At 36.9% G+C, this 15290-nt stretch overlaps 1 pseudogene; it reads right to left on the bottom strand.

Annotated features, from left to right (window-relative positions):
- Positions 1 to 1069: 1069 nt before the first annotated feature.
- On the bottom strand, positions 1070 to 13163 carry LOC123249853 (annotated as a pseudogene).
- Positions 13164 to 15290: the final 2127 nt, after the last annotated feature.

The raw sequence follows: 15290 nt of genomic DNA, 5'->3' as shown, positions 1-15290 counted from the left end.
AAGCATTATGACCCCATTTTGCAGATGCATAAACCTATTCTCTAAGGAAAGAGATGACTTACCCTAAATCAATCAGTTAGTAAGAAATGAAAGCCATTATCTTCAGACTTAATACATATCTTCAGACTCTTGTAAGGAATTTCCAACCTGGAGTTGGTACTCCCAAGTAGTGTGAGAAGCTTGTTAAAGGGGAATGGGAAATATGTGGTAAATAACTATATTATCAAATCAAAATATTAGAAAAGTAGAAATGTTAGCCAAAAGAATGAATTAGAGAATTGGTAAGGGGTGGGGTGGAAAGGTGGGAAAAGGAGGGAGTTTTCTATTGCATCTGGAAAATGTGACAAATAACAGAAAAGATAATTCTTATTGGCCAAAATCAAATAAGGTTTAGATATAAAACCTTTTTCAAATTGAGCTAGGAAAAAATCAGCAATAGCCTGGTGAAAAAATTATCCTAATCAATCACTAACTAAACTAATTCCAAATTGATTTCCAATAAATGAAGTTACAAAGCTTTTGGTGTACCTGTAGCAAAGCATATTTCATTCTTAAAGTGTACTTATAAACTTTAATTCCATTTATAACAATTTATCTCTGTGAATAAGGATTCTCTATCATGATCTTAATAAAATGAGAGAGCCGTTATTACAGCTAACTCCTCCTCATCCTCTTGTCTTCTAGGTTCTTTGGTCTTCTGTCCCTGCTTCTCTGACTCTGGATAAGTGCCCAATCTCTTCCTAAGAGCCCTCTCTTTTTCAAATTCTTGTAGCAAGACTCCTCCTCTGCTATGACCTTTTCTTGTTCCTTATTCTCAGGGGATGGCAACAGCCTCAGAAGGTTGGTGAGGGCCTTTGGGCATCTTGAACACGTTGGCATGAGTGCCATGATTTCTCTGCATTCGGGGGTTTGGACTCTGTATCCACATTCATTTTATTCAGGACACAGGGGTGAGTTGGTACTCTTCTTCTACATCTTTCTTTTGGTCCCTGCAGATGGCATTTGGGGTTTTTGGGTCAGTACTTTGTTCTTGGCCAGCTATTCCTAAATTTCTATTTGGGTTGTTCAGTCATGCATGGTTATGGTGGCTCCCACCTTGGCCTCCATCCCCTTGTTTGAGGGACAGGCTCATCAGCTCTGCCATTCTGGCCACTTTTCTCTTTTCTAGCTTTTCAAATGTGACAGGAGGGTTGATTCTCTTTGAACTGCCGGAAGGTTTCTTTGGCCTTCTTTTTCCTTAGCATTTGATGGAACTTTTTGCTTTTGCTTTTCTTTTCTCTTTGAACCTGGGCCTCATAGTGAGACTTCAAAACTTAGGTTTTCTGAATCTTGAGGGAGACTTTTTCCCACTGGGGTCAGTAAAGAGTCTCCCCAGTGACTGTTGGTTCTTAGGGAGGAGGTTAAAAATTCCCTGTTCCAGGGAAGTTCTTGCCTACCAGTCACCCAGAAGTTCCTCCTCAACAGGGGCAGTCCATACTTGTTTCTCCTCTAGGGGAAAAACTGCTCTCCTGTTCTTTAGAACTCCAGGATCCCACCTAGCCACGGCTTGGGAGTTTTTTTTATATGCACATTCCCTACAGATCTGCTCAGTATCCTCTTTGCCAAGGGATCACTCCACATTCTTCTTATTTTTGCCTTTTTTAAAGTTGTCTTCTCACTTTGGCCAGTGAGGAAGAAGGCTTGATATGTTCAGGCACTTCTGAAAGGGTCAGATTTTCCTCCATCCCTTTATACTGAACTCTGATGCTTATAGATGCTTGCTCAACCTACTTCTGCCTGTTCTTTCCATCCAGGTCACTGATCGCCTCTAAGAGTTGTAGATGTTTCCTCTCTCCATCACTGTCTTCCTCATCCTCACTGGCACTTAAGGGATAATTGTTCAGAAAATCCACTGCTTCTTCCTCTTGGCGCAAGGCAGAAGGCTGCTCTGCAGGGCTAACATCCTGGTCATCTTGGCAAGAAACTGATCAGGCCTCCATCCAGGGCTCTTCTCACAATACCACGTTTCCTCTTAGTCCTACAGAGAACAAAAATAAAACAAATAATGTTATTTTAAATGTTCTGAATAAAAAATCAGTATAGTCCAGTGTGTACCCCTATAATTCGTTTTTTGGAACACAGAAGTAGTGAGCCTGAAGGCACTTGGCCAAGTGGAAGAATTACAGGGAAGCTGGAAAGTTTAGTAAAGTGGTGTCAAACTCAAATAGAAATGGGGGCAATTAAACCAAACACAAGGATCCCTGTGGGCCACAAACTGACTTAGTTTTAAAATTTAATATCATCTGTATTCTTCTGTATTTTGTTAAATACTTCCCAAATACATTTGAGTATGACTCAGGCTGTGCACAGTGTATTTGACACTTCTGGTTTCGCTCATCATATTTTGTCTTGGGCTAACTCAACTGGCACATGGCTTCTTCGTGCTTTTATAATAAATGATACAAAAAACCTGGATGCTGACGGACCACAGATATTACCAATCAAGGAGCCAATGTAATGTCTTACTAATAAGAGTTTGTAATTCTAGTATTGGCCAGAGAAGACAGTATCAGGAAACAGCTATGACTCTGTGAAACATCCTCTTACTCCAACACAAAAAATTAAAGCCATCTTCCTGATTCAATTCAACACATTTATCATATGTTAAGTTAATTACACTCTTTTCTTTACCCATTTGTACATAGCAAAAAGGGCTTAAAATACATGACCACAGTCATGTTTTTTAATTTAAGTTTTCTTTTTTGTTATGAACATAAGTCAGCAATAATGAAGGTTTCAATAAACATGAGAACAGAAAAGAAGACTATATGTGAAAATGAACTTCTATTATAAATGGGTTTTTAAGTGCATATTAAATGTAATGTGATAGTAACAATATATTTTTAAATGTTTAATTGTTGCCCTATTCTTTCTTTACATTTTTTTGGAGGGATCAGTCTCCAAAGCTTTTCTTTTTTTCTTTTTCTTTCTTTAAAAAAAACCAAAACCCAAACCCTTTTTTTCCATCCTAGAACAACTCTAAAGCAGAAGGGCAAGGGCTAGGCGAACAAGGTTAAGTGACTTATCCAGGATCACACAGCTAGGAAGTGTCTGAGGTCAGATCTGAACCCAGGTCCTTCTCACTCAGGCCTACCTCTCAATCCACTGAGCCATCTAGCTGCCCCTTTTAAGCATCTTTTCCACAGGGAACATATAAATTTACAGATGTAGTCATGCAGTCTAAGTCTATGCAGAAACTGCTATGATTTACAGAAAAATCTTTTCCTTATGGTTTCCCTACCATCTTTGATTAAAGGAAGTCACTTTATTTCTTGATGACCACATGCTAGTAGGTTCCCTTTCATAGACTAACTACATTTTTGGAAAGTAAATTTTTCTACATTCTTATGGCAATTCTAATACCACCCTGTGGCAGTTCCACTCCAGGTCATCCCTCTTCATTCATTACTAGGACAGCTGCTGCCATATTAGTATAGAGTTGTATCGAAGCATGGCCATGCCATGCCTTCTGGTGGGCCATATCTAGGACTCATTGTTGGGGGGTTAACTATAGTTTCCATTTTAACTGTAGTGGGGGGCCTGGTCACTGACCTACTGCTCAGAAATCTAAGTAGTAAAAGGGACAGTGTGCCCCTAGAGTGTCAGAAGAAATCTTTGTACTACAGCTCTTGTTTTATCTTTAAAGTAAATATTCATTTGTGAAAATTTAACCAATGGATGTTAATTGATTAAATGGAACTGAGATGCTGTCACTGGTAGCTAATAGTGTGGAGAAATTCACTGGAATGGAAGCTCACGCTGATAGCATTAGAGAAGAGATACTCTCAAATCCTCAGGGTCACCCCAAGGAGTCTAAGGGTAAGATGTAAGCAACCTTGTAGTGGGAAAATGAGGCCAGAACTCACTCACTATATAATTCTATTAATTGCTAGGCTTTCTTTAGTATGCTATAGAATTACAGAACTCTAGTGCTGGAAACGACTTTAGAAATCACTGATCCAATCCCTTCATTTTACAAGTGAGGAAACTGAGTCCCAGAGAAGATAAGTAATTTGCCCAAGTGCCCATAACTAATTAATGTTACAGCTGGGATTAGAACTTTTTAGTTTGAAATTTCTCTGTAAGCTGATGTTACATTTTATCTTACCAACAACCAAAAAAAAAAAAATACTCACCACTCAACAGTGGTAACTAATCCAAAAGAAAAGGAATGCCGAAGAATTTCAAATTACTGAATAACTGCACTCATTTTACACACCAGCAAGGTTATGCTTAAAATTCTGTAAGCTAGACTTCAGCAATATGTGAACTGAGAATGAGCAGGAGTACAGGCTGGTTTTCAAAGAAGCAGAGGAACTAGAGACCAAATTGCCAACATTCACTGGATTATGAAGAAAACAAGGGAATTCCAGAAAAAACATACATCGACTACACTAAAGCTACTGAAACTACTTTGGCTGTTCAAGTCACAATAAAAGATGGCAAGTCTTCAAATTGACAGGATTACCAAATCATCTTACTTACCTCCTGAGGATCCAGTATGTGGGTCAAGAAGCAACAATTAGAATTGAACATGGAAAAATCGATTGGCTTAAGGTTGAGAAAGGAGCACAACAAGCTGGCATATTGTCACCTTGTTTATTTAATTTACATGCAGAATATAACACATGAAATTCCAGGGTGGATGAATCAAGCTAGAATTAAGGTTGCCAGGAGAAAAATTAGCAATCTCAAATATATAGGTGATAACATTCTGATGGCAGAAAGTGAGGAAGAATTAAGAAACCTTTTGATGAGGATGAAAGAGAAGGGTATAAAAGCTGGCCTGAAGCTTTATATATATATATATATATATATTTTTAATTTAAACCCTTACTTTCTGTCTTCCAGTCAATACTTTGTATTGGCTCCAAGGCAGAAGATTGGTAAGGGTGGGCAATGGGGGTAAGTGACTTGCCCAGGGTCACACAGCTAGGAAATGTCTGAGGTCAGATTTGAACCTAGAACCTCCCATCTCTAGGCCTGATTCTCAATCCACTGAGCTACCCAACTGCCCCCCAGGAAGCTCAATATTAAAAAATTAGATCATATGAGGGGATATCCAACAATTGGGGAATGGATAAATAAATTGTGGTAGATGTTTGTGATGGAATACTATTTTGCTATAAGAAATGATGAGTAAGATGATTTCAGAATAAACTGGAATGATCTGCAGGAACTGATACAGAGTGAAATAAGCAGAACTAGGAGAACATTGTACACAATAACAGAAATATTGGATGATGATTATCTGTGAAAACTTGGCTACTCTCAGCAATGCATGAACTGGGACAATCCTGAAAGACTTATGAAAGGGAAAGCTGTTCACCTCCAGAGAAAGAACTGTTGGAGTCGTCTTTCACATCAGTGTATTTTATTTTGGGGTTTTGGTTTTGTATGACTTTGCTCTTACAACAGTGACCAATATGGAAGTGTGTTTTTCATGACAATAAAAAAAAAATTAAAAAAAAAATAGATCATAGCAACCAGTCTTACCACTTCCTGGCAAATAGAGAAAGTAGAAATGAAAACAGTGTCAGGTATTATATTCCCAGACTCAAAGATCATTGCAGATGGTGACTGCAGCCATGAAATTAAAAGAATTTAAAAAAAAATTTTTGGGAGGAAAGCTATAGCAAATCTGGAAGCATATAAAAATACAGAGACATCTTGCTGACAAAGGTCTATATAGCCAAAACTATGGTTTTTCTAGTTAACATATAGTGTGTTAATTAAAATCACCTGGGGTTCTATTTGGAAGGATTGAACCTCAATATAGTGTTTGACAAACTTCTGTGGACCTGTGGGGGTCCTTAAAACTATATTTCCCATGGTCCAATGGGTTTCATGGGTTTCCTGTTTTGGATGACGTATTAAAGGTGAGGGACTGTTTTAAGTAGTGGGTAGTGACTTGGAACTTCCTCTTTAGTTACCGGAGCTGGAGGAGAGAGGAAGGTAAATGGTTGAGGTGAGGTTGGAAAAGGTTTTTCTTACAGGCGTGTGGTCAGTTTATCTCTATCAGCATGGCTTTTATTAAAATACTATTCTCCCTTTTGATCTCGATCATCATCATTTTTAATCATAACAATAGCTACAAGAGTTGGACTATAAGGAAAGAGTGTCATAGAACTAATGCTTTTGAACTGTGATGTAGAAGACTTTTGAAAGTCCTTTGGACAGCAAGGAGATCAAATCAGTCAGTACTTAAAGAAATTAATTCAGACTGCTCATTGGAAGGACAAATGCAAAAGCTGAAGATTCAATACTTTGGCCACATAATGAGAAGACAGGATTTTCATATATATACTTAGTAAACACCAAATTTTCTTAAATGCGTAAAAAAGATTATATACAAGGCCACAAACTCTACATTGTTTACAATTTGCTTTAAAATATGTAAATTCTCTATGTATACTAATATAAACATCATTTGCTTTTGAGTTCCCTTTGGATTTGTTTTATTGGATACTTTTTTCTCTTGATTTTGTGGTTATTTTAAAAATTATAATCATGGTATGTATTATTCTTATTCTCTTTTCTTCTCTTTTTATCTCTTCATATATTTATCTTATTTTATTTATATTACCAATATTTGTCATTTAATTAACATAATACATTATATTTCATTCAGCTATCACAACCTATTAAGCCATTTCTCCCATTCATTACATTTGTGTTATTTCCAGTTATTTTATCAAAAATAAACAGAGCTTCCCTGAATATTTTCATGCAAATATAGTTTTTTACCCTTTCAATAATGCTCTTAGATTCTACCCCCTAGCTAATGGGATCTTTAGGTCAATGACCATGAACATCTTTAAAGTTCTTAATGTACAGTTCTTAATTCACAGCTATTCTAGCAATGTAATATTAGGCCTGTTTCTCCATGTTCCTATCAGCATTTTAATCCAATCACTTTAGCCTGTCTGAGTCTCAGTTAACATATATTATCAGGACCATGTTTTGCTAAATTAGATTGGTCCTTAGGCAGCAGACATAATCTGTTGCCAGGACTATACTCTTTGCAAAACAAGTCTTTTTAGCTTGGTCATGCCCAGTGGAATTTTTGTTCCATTGTAGCACTGGATTTTCTCCACAGTGTGTCATCCTACTTCTTGATTCCCTATCTTCTCACTTTACCCCCTCTACCTTTTGATATGTACTCCCCTCTAAGTATCATCCCCTTCTCTCCCTTTTCTTATCCACTTTCTTTTTTCCAATTCCTTCTTTCTTTTTCTCTTTCCAATCCCTTCCTTATCCCATCCTTCTTCCCTCCTGTTTTGTTATATTTTAGGAAAATTTTTACCATTCTAACTGTGTATATTGTTCTCTCTTTATTCCAAGTCTGATTAGAGTTCCATTCCAGTACTCCCAGCCCTCTAATCCCATCCCTACCTCATCTCTTTTCTATGTCAGTTCCTCCACTCATTCCTCCTCCACATGAGATAACAATTCCACTACCATTTTGGCTCATTTCATTATATTCCCTTGACCTCAAATCCCCCAAACATATCCCACCCCTTCAAAATACCCAAGCAATGATGCCATTACTTAGGGCCATAGATGGCATTTTCCCATGCCAGAATCAAACCTGTCGAACTTTTGGGTTGCTTATGATTAATCTTTCTTTACCTTTGTGTGTTTCTTATAGATCAACTTTTCTGCTGAGTTCTATGTTTTTCTCCAGGAATAGTTGAAACTCCTTTAGTTCATTAAATATCCACTTTTTTTTCTTTTATAATTATGCTCATCTCTGCTGGATATGTTATTCTTAGTCGTAAGCCCAATTCTTTGCTCTGTGAAATACTGTGTTCCGTGTATTTCAGTCTTTTGATGTTGTAGCTGCTAAATCTTGTGTTATAGTAACTGACTCCACAGTATTTAAATTGTTTTTTTTTCTTGTTGCTTATATTTTCTCCTTAACCCAAGAGCTATGGAATTTATCACAATGTCCCTATGCATTTTCATCTTTAGATGTCTTTGAAATGGTGATTGGTAACTTCTTTCAATTTCTATTTTATCCTGTTTCTAAAATTTCTGGGTAGTTTTACTTGATGATTTCTTGGAGTATGGTATCTAAACTCTTTTTTTTTTTTTAATCATAACTTTCCAGGAGTCCAACTCCTCTTATATTGTCTCTTATTGGTCTATTTTCCAAGTCAGTTGTTTTTGTGGTGTTTCATATTGTCCTCTTTTATTTCATTCTTTTGATTTTGCTTTATTATTTCTTCTTGTTTTAGGAAATAATTAGCTTCTCCTGGTCCAGTTCTAGTTCTTAATACATTATTTTCTTTTGTAATTTTCTGATCTCGTTTTCCATTTGGGTGATTTTTTTTCATAATTTTCTTGATTTTCTCACATTGATTACAATTTTTCCTATTTTTTCCTCCATCTCTCTCATTTAGTTTTCAAGGTCTTTTTAAAACTCTTCCAAAAGTTCTTTCTTTTTCCCTAGTATTTTTTTTATTTTTTAGAATATTCTTCCATGGTTACATGATTCATTTTCTTTCCCTACCCCCTCCATGCAGGACTGGAGTGGAATGAGAGATCCTTGTTATACACCAATATCAGCATTTTGGGAGTGGTAATGACCAAGATCTGGCAGATATGAATTTAATTCAGTTCAATAAGCATTTATTAAATGCATGCCATGTGGAAAGCACTACTTGAAACACTAAAGAAGCATACAAATACAAATACCAAACAGTGCCTACCTTCAAGAAACTAGTATTTTGTTAGAGGGATAGAAACCTATCCAGATAAATATAATGGAATCTAAATAAGAAAAAATAACTAACAATGAGAAGGAATCAGGAAAGGGTTCACAGAGAAGGCATCCCAAGGGCTGGGCTTTCTAACTTCTAAACAAAGTTAAGAATTCAAAAAGGAGGAAGGGAAGAACCTGAGCCTGTTGTAGGCATGAGGGTGGATGGCTACTGCTATGCAGAGCCCTTCCCACCCAACTGTCCTCTTCTGGGCTTCTTCATCATACCCTTGGGTGGGCGCCTTCCTCTCATCCTCAACACCTCCCTCTTAAGACCAAGATCCCCTTGGAAGCAGGGACTATCTGTGCCTCTCTTTGTGGAGGCTCAACACAGTGCCCGGAACACAGTAGGTGCTGCATAAATGTTGACTGACTGCTTGACCCAGGAACATGAGATGGAAAGTTGAAGATAAGGAATAGCTGCTAGTCCTGCATGAATGGGAAGAATGTGAAAAGGGCTGGGAAGTAGAGAGGGTAGCGAAGACTTGTGGAGAGCCTCAAAGAAGACTGTTTGTGCTTCTCTCATGATGTTAATCACATTGTTGACTGCATTAGAGTTGGGCTTGTTTTGCTTGCTTCTCCCAATTAGACAGTAAGCTTCTTGAGAGCAAGAATTGTGTGATTCATCTTTGTGTAATAGCTCTTATTTCTAAAGTATTATTACTACTCCTAATGGACACCAATATAGCACTTTAAGGTTGAAAACAGACTTTCCCTGCAACAATCCTGTAATGTGTCCTCACTTTACAGAGAAGGGAACTGAGGCTCAGGAGGACCCAGACTTGCTTAGGTCCCAGAGCTAAGAAATGACAGAGTTAGATTTGAAACCCAGCTCCCCTGACACTGAGGTATAGCATTCTTGCTACCAAATCATACCACGTTTTTCCCACAATGGCCTCATAGGAGAAATAATACAAATAATACTTATCCCCATTTTACAAATGAAGAAACTACTCTAAGGAGCTGGAAGCCTAGAAGACTTGCTCACATTTGGATACACAGACATACATCAGAACTCAGGTCTTAAGAATCGTAGGATCGTAGACTTTAAAGCTGAAAGAAACCTCAGCATGACACCCAGATCTGCTGTTTTTGTTCCTACAATGTGCTGCTTGCTCTTTGTAGCTTTAGTCACAGAGCATACTCAGCAAATATTTATAGAATCGGATGAATTCTATATTAGAATTTCTATATTATATATAGAAAAGGATGAATGGGAAGAGCAGGCTTCTGGTTATTCCCAGGGTCCTGGATCTATATAATTCTAAATTTGTGAATTTTATTTATAGCAGTATTATCCAAGGCAAAATGCCATTGTAGTTCTCCTTTATCTCCGGAATTATTTTTTGTTTAGTGTGAATAGAGGAGGAGGAGGAATAAATGTAAAAACTCAAAGCAAATGAATGATCTGATTTCTGTTTGTTGTTTTTTTTTATATACTCTCTCAACTGCCATATACCTCCATCAATCACTCTCCCTGAGTTGACATCAATGAATGTGTCCTGGACTAGCATTGGGAATTCCACATTTATTTTTTAAAGCTTTGTGCCATTATTTCAGGGGCATCTCTGCCTTTCTTAGAGATAATCTGTCTCACAGGCCCATATGCAGCATAGAAGAGTCTAAACAAAGAGATTTAAGATTTATAATAGAATCCAAAATTATGGTCTCATTCACACATTTTAGTTAAAGTAAGAGGATCTAAATGTGCCGAGGAAGTGAAATCAGATCATTCAATATGAAAAAATTACATTTATACATAATGGTGAAATGTACATTAACTGAGGCATCATCATAATTCTTTCTCTTTGGTCATGGTCTTTGGGCTCTGCAGAAAATATGCATATGCCTTCAATATTCCAGATTCTATCCAATTGACTAAAACAGCCTATGTATAAGTAAAATAATGGATGAGACTGAGACGCCAAGATTAAACTAGATTAGTGGCAGAAGCCTAGTGTGCAGTTTCAATGTAATTAAATTGATGATTTAATGTGTTTTTTAGCCCAGAATCATTTTAAGAGGTTCTGTGTACGAGCACAGAAATGGATATGCATTCATCCAAGTTGTAGACAAATAAGAGATTGTAATATTTTGGAGTCCTCTTGGCAAAGTAATCCATTCTCATCAATCTTAACTCTATGGAAGAAAATAAGGGAGAAATATTTCTCATCCAATCATTCACAGGCATTACTTAATATAAGAGAACAATCACAGTCCTCATTAATATATTAACCTATGGCCCAAGAAGGTTTTGCAATAAATGGCGTGACAATACCTAACAACAGATGTGTCTTTGACACATTCCATCTCTTCATTAGTGGAAGTGGAGAAGGCTCTCTGGTGGCATTCTATAGCTTCTATGCACTGGCAGTGTGCTGTGCAGTAGTAGTAGTAGTAGTAATAGTAGTAGTACATAATACTGGTAGTACTATGAAATAGTGGTACTTGGTAGCACCTGGCATATGTAAACATTTTCCTTTGGAATAAAACTAGTAAGTTCCAATTCTAGTGGGCTAAGCTAGTTAGCAAACATAGAGACTCATCAATTATAAATACCAGAGTTTCTGAGAAAGTATTGTTGTTTTATTAAAAAAAAAAAAAAAAAAAAAGAAAGTTCTTTGCATTCTAGGCAAGTAGCAGGAAATCATGGGATCATGGAGTCCAAAATTAATCATAATTAACTTGATTGTAAATTCCACAAAAACAGATTCCCACTTAACTAGTGCCTAATAAGTAATAACCAACATTTATACATAAATAATAATCAACATTTATACAAATATGTGTGTGTAAGCATACACACGTATGCTTTATATACAACTATCTCATTTGAAGCTTACGGCAATCCAATGAGGGATATTACCATTTCTATTTTGTAGTTTAAAAAACTGAACATCAGAGGTGGTCATTTGCCTGAGTCACCCCAGGGCTTCCTGACTGCAAGGCCAGCATTCTGTTCAGGATGCCCCGTTGCCTCTCCGATGGTAGCAAAGGAATGGGACCAAATAAATGTCTGTTGGCTAACTGACCCATCCAACTGGTGATCTAGTTTAATCTCCTGAATCAAAGCAAGTTTCACAATCCTAGGAGAATCAAGGAATTTTATAAATGGAAAGGACTTGTAAGGAAACACACCGATTCAACCCCCTTGCATTCCTCAGGATGCCACCAAATATATCCCATGTGGAGGAGGCTCTGTGCTCTTTTGATTCCAAGAGACAGAAGATTCCAAACCCTTATTGGATATTATAATACAAACCTCACTATCAGGAATTCTTCCTTAAGTCAGACCTAAATCCCTTCTGCTGCAATGTAAGCCTAATTCCTCTTGCTGTTTCCCTAGCAGAGATAAAGAATAGCTGGCTACCAAAGTAAATGCTTACTTAGACTAACAATCTCTTGCTTTTCCTGTCTTGGTTTTTTAAACTTAATGATTTTAGACCCTTTATCTTTTTTTATTGCCACCATTTTTTGAAAAATAAGTTTGTTTTGCAGTGGGTTCTTTTTAAGATAATTAAAATTCTTACACGGCTGACTTTATATGATCATTTCTAAGACTGTAATTTAAATTCAATTCCACAAGCATTTATGAAGTACCTACTTTGTGTTGGTCAGCAAACACTCTGCTAGGCCCTGGGATAAACTAGCATAAAGAAATTTGATACACATAATAATGGAATTGTGCCTTAGATGAACTGCTGAAATAGATATATGAATTCAAAAGTGTTGTAGAAATATTTACTTGAGTAAAAATGGCACCATTTACATCAGAAAAATAATCAAGACATTTAGGTTCAAATCCTGGCAATGTAGGCTACAAGCACTGGGATCTTGGTAACATCATTTATCCCTTCTCCAGGCCTCAGTTTCCTCCTTTATAAAAGGAGAGAGTTATACTGTATGATCTGTGAAGTCCCTTCTAGCTCCAAATCCTATGATTTCAGACTTGGCTTATTTTCCAGAATTCAGATCTTGACAGTGGCCTCTGGCCTTACCCCATTTCCACCTAGGTGTGTTTTCTTCTAGGCCTTTAGTTGCATACTATTATGCAATTCTTGAATGGTCAGGGTTAAACCCAGGTTATCAGGAAAATCAAGTTATGTCCCTGCATTTATAATCAAGGGAGTAACTTTAGTGTGGCATAATCCAGCAATTATTATCAGTCAAATGGAGAGAGGACAGAAAGCAAAGTAAATTCACCTTGTTAAATGCTTACCGCTTGAGCACTAATGAAAATTGCACTATAAATGACAAAGTAATGGGCCAGCTTCTGAAGTCCATCGGAAGGCAAATGGACAGCAGGATCAGACCCAATACCAGTAAGTGTTCCCAAGGTGAGGGCAACTTTCATCTCCATGCTGAATCTTACCAAACAGGAAGAATTACTTTCCTTGGCAACAGATAGATTAATTGTATAAATTACACAAAGGAAATGCAAAGTTCCATAATGCAAGACATTGATTAATGATGCTCTCCTGATTTATTGTTGTGTATTTTTAAACCAAGGCTATTTAATACAGAGCTAATTTAAAAGCTAGTGTTTAGGCAACACTTGATTATTGCTTAAGATTTACTCTTATGCTAACAAGAAAATTATTCTGACTACATTTTTCCAGTGTCCTGGTCAAAGGCTGAACAACTAATAAAGTAACTGGTCAGGTGGTAAGTACTCAGAGGTTGTTTTTTTTTTATCCACTTCTTTGTCTCTTTAATTGTTTTCCACCATACTTGAAGATATTCTTGAAGTCCCATTCAATAGACCAGCTATTTCATTGTTATTAACTTTCTATTTATTAAATATTTATTAAATTAAATTTATTAAATCATTATTTAATTAATATTTATTAACTTTATTTATTTATTAAATTAAATTTATTAAATCAAGTGTGAGTTCATTTGTATAGAGATATCTCTCTCTCTCCTATCAAAGATCTCAAGAATGACGCAAATCACAACTGTCTATGACTTAATAAACAAATCTTAGAGGACTGCCAGAGATATTTAGAGATTCAGAATCACACATCTATTTAATGTCAAAGGTAAAATTTGAACCCAGGTTTTCCTGGCATCAAACCCAAAACTCTATTCACTATACCACAAATAGATTTTTAATTTCACATAGAATGAAGCAAAATTCCTTTTCAGCATATTTATAAAATATACAACCCCCCCCCAAAACATTTTAAATGTGTCTATGTGAAAATGAACCCCGGTATGCAACTCAAAAGCATGGGATTTCATGCAGATAGAATAGGACCACAGTATTTCACCAACACTGTATCAAAGTCTATCGTCTAAATCACCAGAGCATAAATGCTCAATTGAGTCTTCCAAAATTTCCAGTTATTGCTAATCCATTCAAGATTTTAAAATGTTCCCTCAGCATTTGGGCCATAATTTGGAGAGGGGGTGACCTAAGTTTTGCCTTAAGGCACCCCCATTTAGTCAGATTTCTTCATCAGATAGAAAGAATAAATATTAGCATTAATTTAGGGGAAATGATTAAAATAAAAAATTAACAGATAGTCCACTTCCTTTAACTTCCTCTTTTGATCCACAATGGCTATGTCCCAAATGAACTCATTCCTGGCCCAAGGACCAGGAAATTCCCAACAGTGGCTTCATGCCCTATCTCCCTGCCATGGGGGAAGCAGTATCACTGGATCTCCAGCTTAACACAGGGCCCTGTATTCTGAGGTTTGAGGTCTCTCCTACTAGAATTCTCAATAAGTTGGCTTGAGGGGGAAGCTAGGCGGCCCAGTGGATTGAGAGCCAGGCCTAGAGACTGGGAGGATGCAAACAACTATTTACACACAAGATACATTGGAGATAATCTTACTAGGAAGGCACCAACAGTAAGGAAGCCCAGAAAAGCTTCTTTTGCAGAAAGTAGAAGTCTTAAAGGAAGCCAAATAAACTAAAAGGCTGAGGAGAGTGGACAGAGCAGGACAGTCAGGGAAAGCTAACACAGTCAAGAGGGTCTTGGGTGAGGAACCAGAGGCACTGGGTCATAGAGAACATGGAGATAGTAAGACATCAGAAGAATGGAATGAGAGGAAGGGCCCAAGTTATGAAGAATTTTAAAGGCCAAACAGAATTTTCTACTTGGTCTTGTGAGCAATAGGGATCTGCTGAGATTTATTGAACGGGAAAATGACATAGTCAGACCAACCGATTTAAAGATCACTTTGATAAACCAGGAAAGACTTCCATAAAGTGCGGAAAAGTAAAGTGAGAAGAACCAGGGGAATGTTGTATGTAGTAACAGCAATAAAATAGGATGATCAGCTGTAAACGACTTACCAATTAGCATTACAAAGATCCAGGACAACTCCAAGGCATTCATGATGAAAAAGGCTGTCCACCACCACAGAAAGAAGGGATGGCATCTGAATACATTTTTCACTTATTACCTCCATGAATTTTTCTCCAATATGAGAGCTATGTGTCTTCTTTCATAATATGATGAGCCTGGAAATATGTA

The sequence above is a fragment of the Gracilinanus agilis genome, chromosome 5 (genome assembly GCF_016433145.1).
Source record: "Gracilinanus agilis isolate LMUSP501 chromosome 5, AgileGrace, whole genome shotgun sequence".
Taxonomy (NCBI): domain Eukaryota; kingdom Metazoa; phylum Chordata; class Mammalia; order Didelphimorphia; family Didelphidae; genus Gracilinanus; species Gracilinanus agilis.
This window is presented reverse-complemented; position numbering and strand designations above follow the sequence as displayed.